A 15,499-nucleotide genomic window follows, 5' to 3' on the forward strand; every position below is an offset into this window, starting at 1 on the left:
TACAGAAATCACCAAAATTGAGATGAGAACAGCATGAGGCTGGGAGCATTTCTCTTTCGCTTTGACAGCTGTGTGTGTGTGTGTGTGTATCTTATTTCATTTTCCAGCATGACACTGGAATCCTGAGTTCCCCCTTTCTGTCTGCCAAACCAGCCTACGTGTTTGTGGGGAGGCATGCAGCCCATAGGCCTGGTGACGGAACAACATTAATTTGCTACTGTATTAGGATCACTGAGCACGACAATAGACCAAAATGTTCCTACATGCAGCAAATAAGCAGCAGTTGCAATCAGAAAATCTTAGAGTAATTTGTTTTCCAAGAGCCATTTTTATAAATTTCATATTTATACACTCCTCCATTATATAAAAATATAACCATATTTCATTTAAAACATCCAATGAAACGGACACTGGTATGGTCATATTGGCTATGTTTGCTTCTTAATAAGTTCCTAAAGAGTTGAAAGAATCAGTTTAACTTGCCCTAGCAGAAATAGCAACCTTCATCCAAAACAATCTTTGCACTGCCTCGACCTTTGACATGGTCATCCGTCCTGTTAATAAGCAGTGTCAATTTCCATACTAGTGTCAAAGACCTCCATTACACCAACTCGAGCAAAACTGACAAATTAATACTTTAAAGCTCATTGATGAGGATTTCTACAGTCCGTGGTTCACGAGTATGACGATCAGACACCAATGCCTAAACTTGACGAGAAGTTGACGAGAAAGAGTAAATCTTGCAGCAATGGGTTGGTGCTGAAGAGATGTGACGCTCGCATAGGCAGAGCAGAAACACAGGCCTGGGAGAGGTTGTGATGAGAAAGACATTCCTTTGACCAGTCAAATCCTCCTGTCAAGTCCCCTCATGGTTTAACATACAAATTCAGCTTATATACAGCATCCCTCCCCGATCATTAGCACAGACAATCTCTTGTCCAGAGCTGCTTACTGTAAGTCTGGCTGGAGGTCCCAAATCCTATTCAACCCAGAAGGACTTTACCATAAGGAAGGCTCAAAGGGGAATAGACCTGGCTCAATTGAAGGTCAAGCCTGGGCGATAGAGGACACGTGTTGCAAAACAAACAGACTATAGAAGTGACTGCAAACAGCCAAAACAGCCCTTGCCATGCCAAGGCCACGTTTGGACTGAAAATAGCACTGTGTAAAAAAAATCTACGTTTGTGTTGGGTGTGTTACTACAGGTACCGGTGAGAAGGTGAAATGTGATCCAGGAAGTCCAGTTTAAATAAACACATAAATGAGTTTGAAGGCTTATCTGACATCAAAACATTGGTTAGCTCTTTATAATATGAAGAAGGATTTTACAATTATGGGAAGTCATCACAGCGTAAATCATTTTATTATCCAACACAATCTACAAATACCTTAGTCATAGTGTACATGCGTGTTGTTGCATTGTGTTGTGGTATTAGTTGAAAAGTTTAACTTTTTCGGCCCTCTAAGGACCCTTGTGGTGCCAACTCAGTGACCTCGATGAAGTAAATGAGGTGGTGGCATTTTGTGAGTGCCATTTTCGGTCTGAACGCAACCTTCAAGGATTCAAACAAAATGCCTGCTTGATCCTCAAACAGTGTCTGAAATACCTGCCTGGACACCTTTCTGGTGTTGGAATTTTTGCCATTTTTCCAGTGTTCAAATGAGTCCAGCACTATGATTTTTTTGTAGGAGAGACTGCCTCAAAGTGTACCACATGGTTCCCATTTGAATGATTATCACATTTTGCCTCACTGTACTTTTTGTATTTTGGCAAGCTTTTTCGGTTCGCTTTTGACAGTAGTCATCTGGAACAGCTAGAAACACATTTGCCTTAAAAGTAGTTGGAAGACACTTCATATGAACTAGTTTATTTTAAGATTACCCCAACCTACAGTCCCCAGTGCAAGACCCACCACCTGTAAAGGTTTATTTCTCTGGGTATGCTCTCACAGTTGAGAGATGCCAGAAGTAACCTTGAACCTGCAGAGTTGATAACAAGGCAGTTACATTTCCTTAAAGCTCATTTTGATGCACACAAAAAAAATACTGCATGGATCTAAGACCATGACTTGTCTTACTAATTCTCTCCAAACTATGTCCAGTGCTAACAATTTTTCTTTCGCTTTTCCTCCATCTGTGATACAGGATCTTGAAAAATTGGTCCCTGGAACTAGGTTCTTGTTGCTATACATTCTTTCATAAGCTCCTGAGAGTGTGCAGCTGAGAAGAAACCTGAAAGTCCTGTTTGAGGAGCGGAGAAGATAAACCTGCCTCTCACTCTGTTCTCCTTTGCTTTTTTTTTTTAGATCAATTTTTCTTTGGTATTTAAACATAATTATATAGGGGTGGGATTACAAGTTGATAGATCACAAATAAAGTAGATGAATATAATCACCAATGTCCATGCATTAATCAGCACAAAATTGACAAGCAACCAAAAACAAAATTTCTAAAAGCCTGTCTCTCCTGAATGTGAATCCAGCCAAGCAGAAGCTGATTAAAGGTCTCAGGTTCCAGGAGATGGTAAAAACAATGGCAGTGCAACTTCCCCTTAAGGCTTTACTTAAAGAAGCACAAGCACTTCTCTGAGCAGTGGCAGAGTTCTGACAGTTTGTTTCTACAGATATTTTCCATGCACTGTGCACGAGAGATAGGACTATCTTAAATGCACTGTGCTCCTCTGAGTACAATAGCTAAATTCAATGAATTACAAACGGTGATAAGACTTGAAAGAAAAAATAAAACATGGCCACTCCTGCAAACGGAGTAAGAGAGATCCACATGCTTCTAAGTGTCCAATGATGTCTGCATGGTATAAAGAAAGCATAGGTGGAACTTACCGTGGAAACCGCAAGAATAGGTTTTACATTTACTTCCCTACATTTTTTATTAACTGGGATGTATCAGACACTATCCCATTGCCCTGATGCAGTAACCCCACCCACTTAGTGCTCACCAGTAAGTTAAAAAAAACAAAAGAACAACCTTATTGCAATCGCTATTTGATCAGGGTTTGGTATGCCCAGATTGATGTTATCTCTTGGAACATTTTTAGCCTATGAAGCGAATTATTATTCAGTTTAAAAAACAAAGATTCAGCGTGATGTTTTCAACTGGCTTTTCTCCGTCAACAACGAAAAACCCACTGTCACTTTTAGGCTGCATCAAATCTTACACAATTTTTTTAATGGATTTTAACCACACTCAACGGTATGATAAGCTCAGTAAAAATGGATCTGACTGAAGACCTTTGATCCCAAGGTAAATGCCACGTCAGTGTGGAGGCTGGCTTTAAGGGGTTAGCAAACACGGGTAAAAGCCTGGTACACAGGACTGACTTGTATCTCAATGCATTCAGAACGGAATGGAGCATCTGTCCACAAATCACCCTCAGAGTCCCACTTTTAGAAAGCTGAAGCTTTCCGATCACAACTAAATATACAAGTCTCTTCTAACCGTGTCCATTTAAAAACACAAAACAAACCTTTGTCACTGTGGTATACAGCTAGTCCTAATGTCATGCTACAATTGTTATATATATGTTATACGTCATAAGAGTAAACAACAGAAATTACACATAGGACCCTTCTACTTGTGGGAAAAGAAAGGCTACATTCCTATATTGCTTAGAGGAATGGGACATGTACAGGATTTGGGTCAAATTTCATTTTCGCCGAAACAGAGTGTTATTAAGAAATGAGCGCTGCAAAGGGCTCAGTTTTCTAATGAGAAAGGAAACCATTAGTTGAGTTGCAGAACGCTATTGCTCACAGTATTCACACAATCCACCCAAATTAAGTAACTTAAATATGACGGTGCGTTTCTGCCTAAATGAATTCATTCATTCCAACAGACTAGAAATACATGATAATGAATTAATTAACAAATAATTATGTGACACAATTTTGTTAGCTATGACTTTGCCTCGCAGTCATCTGAAAGTTTTGCGTGTTCACAACACATGAGAGACGGAGTCACTGAGGTAGAGAGAGAGAGAGATGCCTCAGGGTTACTTTAGGAGTTACAGACGGGTGACAGATTAAAGGAAAAACCAACAATAAGTGTCTTAGTAAGGTGTCGGGCCACCATGTACTGCCAGAGCAGCTTCATTGCCCCTTGGCATCGATTCTACAAGACTCTGGAACTCTACTTTAGGGATGAGCTCATTTGGTGTTTTGATGATGGTGGTGGGGAGCACTGTCTAACACGTCGGTCCAAATTCTCTCATATGTTTTCAATTGGGTCGAGATCTGGTTCCTGCGAAGGCCGTAACATGTGATTCAAATCGTTTTCACACTCATCGAGCCATTCAGTGACCCACCGATGGGGGCATTGTCATCCTGGAAGAGACCACTCCAATCATGATAGAAATGTTTCATCCCAGGATAAAGGTGATCACTCAGAACAACTTTGTATTGATTTGTGTTGGCCTGTGCCGTTCTCTTGGTGTACGCCACCCACGCACTCGCCTACATCACCGTAGACCAGTTGCCCGTGGCTCAGACACCACTGAACTCTCAAATGTGCGTTCATATTTATAATGAGGGGTTTATTCGCTGCAACCCTACTAAAACATCCCTCTCTTTTTAACTGTCGACGGACCGTTCTTGCTGACAGAGTCTGATCACGTCTTGCCTTGACACTGTCAGTCACCTGAGGAAGAGGTGCTCTTCTCTTTTTCCTCACACATCGCACTAATGCACGAGCGTCGCGATCATCAAGTGAGCGCTGTCGACCACAGTTTCCGACCCTCTTTCCTGACGTCTTTCCCACAGATCTAAATGTGGATGTCACTTTAGTCACTGATCCTATTAAAACACAAGCCAGCTCAGCAGTCTTTGTGAAGCCCTCTTTCAAAGTCACTTAGATCTTGTCCTCTTGCCACCCTGAAACAAAATCAGAATCAAACGGGGCCTGCTCGGCATTCTTACACAGGGGCAGGACTAGATGCTAATCGCTTACCTGCACCTTGCAGTGCACCTGTGCGGAAGCAGCCGCGTTCCTAATGTCTCTCCATTCATTTACTCAGGTTCTTCCTTCGTCACTGGTCCCTGGGTTATAGCACCTGCAGCCACACATTAATCACTGCTTCCCCCATTCATCCATCACTTCAACAGTCCACAGAAAAGAGTTTGTGCTGCAAAAGTACTGAGCACCGATCATAAGCAATAACAACAATCTCCAGGCAATAGTTCAAGCCTATCCCAAAGGCCTATGATTCTTAGAAGCTGACTCACAACTTGCCTGTAACTCTAATGTGAAGCTCCTCGATCTTGGAAACAATATTTACACTGAAGGGACCACATGCAGGTGTTACGCACGTGTTTCTAGGAATCAGAGCACCATGTCCTGAGCGCTTCAGACCTGATGCGGACAGCATTCGCATACAGCGCTTAATTTATCACACAGCACGGACTCTTTTTCGGTTATTGTCACTGTCACCGGTGTATCAGACCTGCCAAGCAGAGGCCTTCGTGGCAAACGGTACTCACGGGCAATCAACAGCTTCTCCACAACCGCTGTTAGAGTAATAGTGCGTACCAGCAAGCCAATAAACAGCCTTTGTGTTGAGTGCACGGCTCACTGATGAACAGCTCAAATCACAGGGAGATGTGGACTAATGATGAGCAGGGGCCACTTCAGCTGCGCAGGCGTGCGACCTGAAATCATATTAGCCCGAATCCATACAATAACAAAGGTCACGCAAACCTTGAAGAAATTATTAAATGCGCCCCCACTTGCCCGTAAACCATCGTGTGCAGGTTTAGCGCTGCAGGCTGTTAACACTCGAGGCTGCAACCATTTCTGTGCACTAATCAAAATTCCCTTACAGATAGTCTCTCAGCTGTTGCAGGGGGGTGGGGGGTGCCGAGGGGGGTGCGCTGCTTGAATAAAAAAGGCCAAATGAAGACATCTACCTTACAATAAACAGCCCAATCCGAAGCCGCCATATCCTCGGAAAATCTCGCAGGGGGTGAGGAGCGCGTCGGTGCAGGATCGAGAGAGGAGCGAGGAGGGGAAAAATATAGTCCCAGACCCCGACCACGTCCTTGTTTGTTTCACAACAGCGCTGCCGCTGTCAAAAATCCCCCACCACTTCCATACAAAGCAGAGCCATGGAGCTCACACCCGCAGGAAGTGACCTCATGACGGACAGCTGGTAAGAGGGAAGGCGCACACCCACTGACACACCTATAATTTCGGCGAATAGAAAGAGGGCAGCAGTTTCTCTTGAGAAGGACGCCCCCTAACCATGGTGACAGCTGAGGGTTTGGGGGGGGGGGGGACCCGGAAAAAGACAAAACGTGCTCTGTGCGCTTTACTGCACTGCAATGTCCCAACTAATCCAATCAAAGACAACGCAAAGGCACTGAGAAAAGAGAGGGTTAAAGTATAGGATCGATTACTGTGTGATAATCAGATACAAAGATGCTGAGCTGGATGAATACAGGCTGGCAAAGTTTGCGTACCCATGGAAACCGTCCTCAAATTCTGGAAAATTACGATTTAAATAAGGTCCTAATTGATACGTCCTGCCTAATGCCAAGCAATTATGTCACAATCAGAACACATTTTACTGGCCAAGTACTGTAGATGGGACTCAGCGGCTCTCATACACATGTACAGGAAGATATACGGATAGACAAGCAGCTAGACAAAGACAACAAAGCTAAACAAAGACAAACGGCACATGACTATTAAGAACAGGCAAGTGGGTGCAGTGTCAGAGTGGTGGAACACGTATTCAGTTTCATTTACTTATATACATGTTTTAAGACATGTAAAAATGCTTTGAATAATAACTGCAATCTGATATGATTTTTCCACAAACAAAAACACATAATCTTTGAATGTGCACATCTTTTCTGTTGCAAAGGTTCAGCTGCTGAGTGCAAGATGTCTCCTGATTATTGCTGAAATCTCAGTATATGTGCACTGGAAGTTTCAAGTTTCCCTACCACGCTTGCACAAGATGCATATAGAACCTTGTTCGGCCGACAAAACAGTGTCGCTGTCAAAAAGAATCATGCCCCCGTCAGTAGATGAATGTGGAAACGGCCTTCTGGCGTCAAACTCAGCACATACATCGTTCTGTGTAGTGAAGCTCAAACGTCAAGGTGAAGTAATAAGCAAAACCCATGAAGGAAAGTAGGAGACTAACATATTTTTGCTTGTATGCATGTCTTGTCATGTGGCCACTACAGAGCTGAAGTCTGACAAGATTGTTGTTAATCACACATTTCTCTCAAATCTGAGCAAAAGGACCACACCTTTACATTTCCAGATGCCAGGGCAGAATTAGACGTCGTTTATTAGATGTGACCGCTGCATGGTCTCGCTCATTGTGTATAAGAGAATTATGTACTTTACAGGAAAATCACGTGGCAGCTGGAGAAAACACCGTGTTCCACACTGACATTAGGCCGAGTTGTGAGGGCTCTCCAGTCAATCTGTTGCAATGAACTGTTCATTAATGAAGCGGCTCTGTTTTCCCAGCTCATGCCAGATGCAGAGTGTGCAACCCCGTGTGCCGATTGCATGCCTCTGCTCTCTTGTTTCCTCATCCAGTTCCCCATCCCAGCTCCCTGTCACATTCTGTCCATGTCTTTGGCAAAGCAATGAGGGTGTCACTCAAAAGTGTCCCGGGACCACAGTGGAACCCTCATGACCTCGACGTACACTCAGAGCTTACCATCCATAGTGCTGGAAGAAATATTCAGAGCCTTTGCTTAAGTAGAAGTAGAATTCCCACAAAGTAAAAAACGTTCATTTGAAATCTTCCCTGTGTCCTAACTGAGGCCTCAACGTCTAAGCACCATTCTAATGTTATAGTTGGTTGAGGTGAAGCTAATTTCAATACTGGATTTTAAACTACAGCAAAGCAACACATGCATATTTTATAAGCTTGTCATCTTTTTTGCACCTAAAATCGTAACCTGCAAAGTAACCATTAATCATTATTAGTAGCTTAGTGGCAAACACTGAAGTGGAGTCCCTAGCGCAATGTCACCCTCTGAACTGTTGTGAACAAGTAGTAAAAATGAATCAAATACACAAGCAAAGCAAATCAGATTTTAGTTTTGTCCAACTGTACTGAAGCACAGGGCTTGAGTAAATGTACTTAGTTTCTTTGCACACACACAACACACACATACTGCATGAAGACGACTCTATTCAGATATGCTGCACAGAGAGAAACAAAAATGTCTATTCAGTGATCTCGGCAGAGCGGTGGGTCAGGTCGGGTTTCAAGGCCCTATTTAGCCAGCGTCCACTCAGGGAAAGTGTCCTTAAACCACACATTTAGTTCACCTCCATGTGGAACTAGAGGTAAGCGAAGCCAACGCTCCCTACCAGTATCAGCAACGCTTCACCGTATTGCCAAAGGAGATTCACGAAGAAACATGAAGGTTGAGGTGGAGACAGTTTTGACTGCTGTATGTGCTAAGCACGGAAGTTCACGCTTGACCTCGGAAATAGTAGTTCAAATGCAAACTGAAGGTCCACTTACTGGATTTCTCTGGAGCTTTCAACCGTATTCCAAAATTTTCATCAGCAGTGGATGGCTTTTGCTCAGTTGGAAACGGATCTGTTGACACACAGTACCGGCTTATTTTATTCATAGCAGTGTTATGTCTTCTTATCCAGGCTGTCTTAATGTTTAGCACTGAAGTTCTGTCTTGAGCTTGAAAATAACAGTTTGATGAATTAATCCCAACCCAGCAATGAAAACTGCATGTTATTGTTGAAAGCTCCAGAAAATGCCGGTAAGTGAGATTGTTTCATGAAACTTTATACTGTTGGGTAGTATAATCTATAACAAAGGACCATATTTAATAAACTGATCATTTGTATTGTATGTTAAATCTTAATCTGCAAAGTAACTATTAACTCCAGTTTTCGAATAAATGTTGTGGATTAAAAAGTACAATATATACTTATGAAGTGCAGTAGAATGGCCTAAAATGAGAACTTAAGAAAAGAGCTGTAAAAGTAAAGTACAAGTACCTAAAAGTTGCACTTATGTACAGGACTTGACTAAATGTAATTAGTTACTTTCCACCCCTGCGGCAGTGGTGGTTGCATCAGTTCTCCGAGGATCAGGCAGAAACACGGTTCAGCTCTACATGAAATATAAAATCAACCAAACCAAAGTCCTGCAGTAACAGACGATGCTCGAATGGACACCCACGCAGATGTCAGCTACAGCGCACTGAGCTTCCCCACGGCTTCTGGTGATGTCTCCATCCGAGGGGGACATGGAGAAACATTAGCCTCAGAAAATACGGCTTGTTGCGACACGACTCATGAGAGCAGACAGAAACAGAGGCCACAGTAATGAGCTATGGTCAAGGATTTCTGTCTGGACAGCAGCTGGTTTCCCAATTAAGGGGAGACTCAGAATGCTTTCCACATCGAGATAATACAATGACAACTGGCCCATTTACTTACAACATGTCTGTCCCTGAAGTGAACCAAGCTGTAATAAAACAGGCTCTGAAGAAGCAAACACTTGATGAAGTAATTTATGGTTGTGAAAGGACATCCATCTTTAGAATTACAGATTGGGGGAGGACTCACTGCTCCATGATCAACTTCATGGAATTGCCTGTTTTTTTTTTTTTACGGAAACATACTCTAACACGTAGTTTTTTTTTTGTAACGAAATCAACAAGAATAGATAATCTGATTATGAAAGTGGTTATAATTATTTTAATGCGTTTCCCTCTGATAACAATTAATGAGCATTGACAAAACTTTAAAACCACACGATCTAGACATCCTATTCCCGGCCTTCGTGTTTCCAGTCACTTACAAAGTCCTCGCTTCACATAAAATAAGTTTGAGGTATCTGGGGAACCAGCATGCACTTCTCTTGACAAGGGTTAATATGTTGACCCACTAACATACAGTAAGTGGGTCACTGTGAAGGTTTGAGCAGCAGAAGGACCTCTGCTGCCACCTGCTGCGGAAAAACTGCAGATGTTGGTTACTTCACCTGCACAGTCCTAATCCGGTTTTTAGCAGCTGCAGTTCTAGACTTTCACTCAAGCAGCAGCCTACTGACTGCAACGAGCAGTGAATAATTTATTTTAATTACTTAATATTACATTTTTTTTCCCCACGTCATGTAAATTTTATATATATGTAGATGAAAATCACATCATTGGCCCCAAATGGCTTTACAAAAAACTACTTTGATAATCCATGGTCATTTTCTGCAGCAGTAACGCCAAAAATCAGGGCCCAGGTTCTCAAATGTGAGAATTCGCAAATTTTTCCCGCATTACATTATAGTAAATTGAATATCTTCTGACCGTGCGCTGATATTTGAGGACATCACCAGGGTTTTCAGGGAATTGTGATGGGCATTTTTCACTGCTCTTTGACCACACGACCATTTACTATTAGATTAACAGTGAAAAAAAACATTTGGTGCAGCTGTAGCTGTATACAGAAACAACAATATTAAAATTACAATGTGGAGAAACAGAATGACAATATTAGATAAATAAGGTGGAGACATACTTTATAGTAAGAACATCAACTGAGCATCCACTAGGTGGCACTTTTGCCACATCTATAACAGAGTGAAGGAGGCCTGGTAACTGCTGATATTAAAGTTATACTGGCGATTAATTATATTAAAATGCAGGAAATCTAAATATGACTATGGAATGAATAACAGTGTTATACAAACCAGTTATTTCAGTCCCTCGCCCCATATTTCATTCCAAATAGCACATTTTATAATCACCGTGGCACAGATTAATGTTGCTGAATCTATTCTGATGCAGGCTTAGTGTTTCTCCATGTCAGTGAAGGCACTCTGCTCAGTGGTTTATTTGGGGGGCTTGCCCACACAGAGCCTTCAGTCCTATCCACTTACATTTGATCAATAATATTATTCCATTTATACAGCTATGACATCATACGCGGGCTCAGGAAAGCACTGCTGTGAGTGTTATTCTTTTCAAAATCCTGGCAAGTTTGGATAAAACAACAGTATATTATTGAATTCTGACTCATATATTTCAGACCGAGTCTCGAAAGCTTTTCATTAGTTCCTTATTGCATGGGAAAAGAATATCCCAGGGTGGATATCAAAAGCTTTTTGAATAGTTTTTTTTTCGGTGAAGCAGCGAGGCAGGAGACGAAGGATGGAGGATGGCCTTTAGAGATGCAACCCCAGAGACAAGATGCACACAGATCCATTGTCTCATTAGGCTTAGTATTCAGCTCACTTTGCTCTATCACCAGGGCCAAGGCTCAAATCAATTCAATATGGTGGCTGGGAGGGGACAGCTACACAGTGGGTGCAGCCCACATACAATTACTCCCAACATTGGTCTAGACACATGGGATACAGTACAGTGGTAGATGTTTTCCCACGCTACAATGTTACAGCTCTGTGCCGTGCTACTCCAGTGATGTGCAGTCACATAATCCTTCTCATTGTGGCAGAAACATTTGGTGGATATGTAACCAGTTCAGCACGTCTGGTATGACTGATGTGTGTGAATCCATGCCATGCAAAGTGAAGTGCGAAATATGTGCGCACTGACGCGGTAAAAGTGTGTACAGTAGACTTTAAATGTAGCTGTGCATGCATATTTAGAGTAAAAAGCATATCAAAAAGCAGTTGCCTCTGACACAAAGGTGATCACTGGTTGTGCGACTGTAGAGTGAAGATACAGGGGTGAGCGAGGGCTTTCACTGTGAATGACAACCCCAAGTCTGACCTTGATTTGAGATACATGGCTGCAGTCTCAGACAGTGAGGCATGTCTGATGCCCAAGTTGGCCTGATACCGGCTGGCAATCACCTCGTCATCTATCTGTGTGTGTGTGTGTGTGTGTGTGTGTGTGTGTGTGTGCTGTTGGCAAGAGAGAGAGATAGAGTACTGTAACCATCATCTGCCATATGAATCATGCTGTAGCCCAGGAGGTGAGATTGTGCCATGGCTCTTCTTTCCATCTGCTCCGCTCTGGGGCTTTACGACGTGTCTGGGCTGCTGTTGTTTGGTTATGTTCAACACATTCTTGTAGAGTGAATAAGCTGGTGAGAACTGACCAAAGTTTTACCAGAATTTCTTGGCGGATGAGTGGTCTGCTGTTTTGGGTATTTGATATTAAGTTCTAGCTTTTGCCAGAAGAGAGCAAGCACTATTGTAATATATACTGCGTGTAAACTTCATCACGGGAATGACACTGCCTTGGAAACCATTTGGCACCAATGCGGTTGGTCAAGATATAAGAACAAAGCATCAAAGACAAATTGATTCATTATCTTATTTTTTTATTAATGTTTGAAGCATGAAATCAAAATCAAACACAAGTTCTGTAGTGAACAGACTTTACCTGCTGGTCCCGTCTGCTGCTATGACGGGCTGTGGACTCCCATAGCCCAGGTAAGCGATGACTTGATGACTCAGGGCCTGGGCAGTAGACCTGGTTTGCTTTATTGATTCTAGGAATCTTCTGATGCTGTGCCACACGGCGCCCCCTGTTGTCTGTATGGTGAAGTATTGCTGCCCTTCAGGGAAGGCAGTAGGTTGTATAGTTATCTCCTGATTGGGCAAAATCACTACCCTGAAACCACACAACCTACTACCTCACCCCGTACGAACATCAGAAAAGTCCTACAGCTTGGTAAGCTTTGGTGTAACTTGTAGTGGAGAGCATTGTGGGAGAGTGACATATAAACACTACAGTTCATTATAGTAAATAAGTACATGCTCATACATTTGAACAAGAAAAACACTTCATGTCAAAAGCATCTTACAGTTACTGATCCCATGAGTTGAGTTATAATTTTCTGAACACCAACAATACAAGCAGTCAGAATCAATTAGTATGAGGAAAAAAGCCACAGAGTTGTGTGATGATCTGATAGGAGAAAAACCGTTAAAAAGTTAGAAACAAGAGCAAAGGAAAAAGGAGTGACAATTAGACGACGAGTGGTTTGTCTTAACGCTTACACAATATTCAGTTTTTTTTGATGAGACATGATGTGTTGTTTGTTGTTGTTTTTTTTGGCACAAGCAGGACCAGCAGAACACTTACGTTTTGTTTTTGTTTTTTTAAATCGACCATAAAGTTCAACCATGAAAATCATTAAATGGAAACCTACCTAAAGTAAACACAATCCTAAATGACCGACGGCTATGAAATGCTGTAACTGAGTCCTGTTCTTAGCAGTCAGTGGGTAAACATGCACATTCCAGTGTTGATCCAGATCCAAAAGCTCCAACAATGGCATCTGAAGACATTACAGCCACTTCAGGAAAGACAGTAAGTTGTATAGTTATCTGACAGGAAGGGTATGACCCTAAAACTATACAACCTACTACCTCACCCCAAAGGACAGTCTTGAAAAATAAAGTCCTCTCAGGTCCTCATTCATGCAGGTTATCTGCTTTGTCACACCTCACTGAATACAAAACAGCAGTTATGATTCACAGAAACACAAATACACATGCCAGTCTCTCCTGGGACACCTCACCGGTGTGACTGGAGTCTTTGTGTTCAGAACACAATGTGACGATGGGGTCATCTGGTTCATGGCTCGAGCTGAAGGGGAATTTAAATGATCCAACGAGGTGCATATGTCCCAAACAAATTGCATAGACAAGATATTTCCATATTCAAATGCAACCGGTTTATAACTTAAAGGGTACTGTGACATCCATTACAACAAACAATTGAACCTCAAAACTATTAAAATGCAATGTTCCATTCACTAAATATTGTCCATTTAAAAAACCCAGACCATGCTATGGTCGGTAGGCTTATGATCAATGCTGAAAGATGGTGGAAAATGAGGTTGTTATCGCTCGAGAGAACTGGTTCGGCTGGGACGTCACAAGAGGCCGAATAGTGATTAAAAAGATAGAAATCATATTTTTTTTAAAACAAAAAAACAAAACAAAAGAAAACAAATTTCTGCTAATTCTGTTCAGTTATATCGTTATTATTAGTAAGTTTTTTTGGGCTAATTTGAAACTGTGAAAAACTGTGATTGAAAAAAATCACAAAAGTTTGGTAACCACCGCTCTACAGCTAAGAATTTGTGTACTCATACAATGAATAGTAAAAAAGAAAAGTAGTTTTATTTTGTATAACAGTCTGTGCCGATTCCACCATGTTTCCTCTTGTTCCTAGCACCGTTTTCTGTGCTTCAGAGAGGAGAGTGTTAACATTAGCGAGCAGTGTTGAGAGTGGGCGAGCTCGAGCTAGCTCATATCCTGGCCCACATGTGTGGAGCAGAGGGCCGCAGCTGCTGCTGCCTCTGTTAATGTTTCTCACCTGCTCTGTAACACGCAGTGAAGGGGGGGGGGGGGCACTGGCCTATCGCCTCCTCCCTCCATCACGGTTTCAACAGCATGTCAGGTAGCCTCCATCTGAAAATCCCCGAGAGGGAAAATCTGTTACTTCTGCAACAAAGGAACCGGAGAAATACTTCAACACTATAACTCTTAGATTTGACTTCTGTGAGATCTTGTACAGTCTGCACAAGAGTGTTTTTGATTCTAGGATGAAAACATATTGTTTGCTTGCAATTAGAGTATGTGGTTATGTGTATTTACAGTATGCTGGTATGAAATTCTGTATGGCTCATAGGTGTGTTCTGTGAGAAAACCACACAATCCTGCACGTTTCACTGCCACAAGATGCTGAAACAAAGTCACATCAGGGGAGTCTTTGTCAACACGTGCCTCTGCAGTAATCTTATTCTATCTGTGAAGGCACAAATACGGCAAAGCACAATACAGAATTGTATATCTTGAGCTGAGGGGCCCCATTGTGTCTGCTCAGTGGTGAGTCTGAGGCTCCCTGCATTATTCAACACTTCGTTACTTACACTATAGCACTGGATGAGTGGTTTTTAAGTATGCACAGACACACACCCTTACAGGGTAACAGACATACACGTAGAGCACACAGGCACTTTGCAGACAGAGATAAGCAGACAGAAGGAAAGATGCAGTATGGCAAACCACAGTATGCACACGCATACATGTACACATGCATATGGTAATGACAGAAAGAAGTGAATAGCCACAGAGAGGATACTGTACAGGGGGCTTCATGTACTTAGAATAGAATTCATTTCAAGCCAATTCTATCAAATTGAAAAACAAACAAACAAACATTAAAAACAAATGTACTGTTTGTAAATTGAAAAGGGTTCGAAGCATTAAATTACGTAAACCTAAACTTCAAATGAAGAAATCTTTCATAATATTCAAATCAAGCAATTATTAAGCTTTTAAATGTTTGGATTTTAGGTGCTTAAACAGTAACTGCATATAGGAAACTGTCAGCTCTGTGTAGAATATATCAGCATTCATGTCAAAGTCTATTCTCATTGTGCAGCCATGCAAAAAGTTCAACGGTGTGGGCCCAGACTTCATAAGGTAAGGTCAAGGCACACTGTCCTCTCAGTCTGCTGACTGGACATACTTCAAACTAATATAGTAGAAGGCTCTGGGGTC

General features: G+C 42.0%; 1 protein-coding gene and 1 long non-coding RNA gene across 6 annotated transcripts in view; both read right to left on the reverse strand.

The window, feature by feature from the left end:
- pparab (peroxisome proliferator-activated receptor alpha b) overlaps positions 1–6,146 on the reverse strand; it is a 31,165-nt gene extending 25,019 nt beyond the window's left edge. Inside the window, exon 1 of one of the 5 annotated variants that reach the window (XM_040132366.1) lies at positions 5,919–6,146. The gene's annotated coding sequence lies outside the window, so the exon portion shown is untranslated. Of the gene's footprint in view, positions 1–2,840; positions 2,883–4,962; positions 5,275–5,492; positions 5,662–5,918 lie in introns of those variants that run through there. The other 4 variants (XM_040132367.1, XM_040132372.1, XM_040132371.1 and 1 more) reach the window with 4 other exon arrangements.
- Positions 6,147–14,004: 7,858 nt separating this feature from the next.
- LOC120793661 overlaps positions 14,005–15,499 on the reverse strand; it is a 41,128-nt gene continuing 39,633 nt past the window's right edge. Inside the window, exon 5 of the long non-coding RNA XR_005708014.1 lies at positions 14,005–14,404. This is a non-coding gene — a long non-coding RNA (uncharacterized LOC120793661). The remainder of the gene's footprint in view (positions 14,405–15,499) is intronic.

This window comes from Xiphias gladius, chromosome 8 (assembly GCF_016859285.1).
Source record: "Xiphias gladius isolate SHS-SW01 ecotype Sanya breed wild chromosome 8, ASM1685928v1, whole genome shotgun sequence".
Classification (NCBI taxonomy): domain Eukaryota; kingdom Metazoa; phylum Chordata; class Actinopteri; order Istiophoriformes; family Xiphiidae; genus Xiphias; species Xiphias gladius.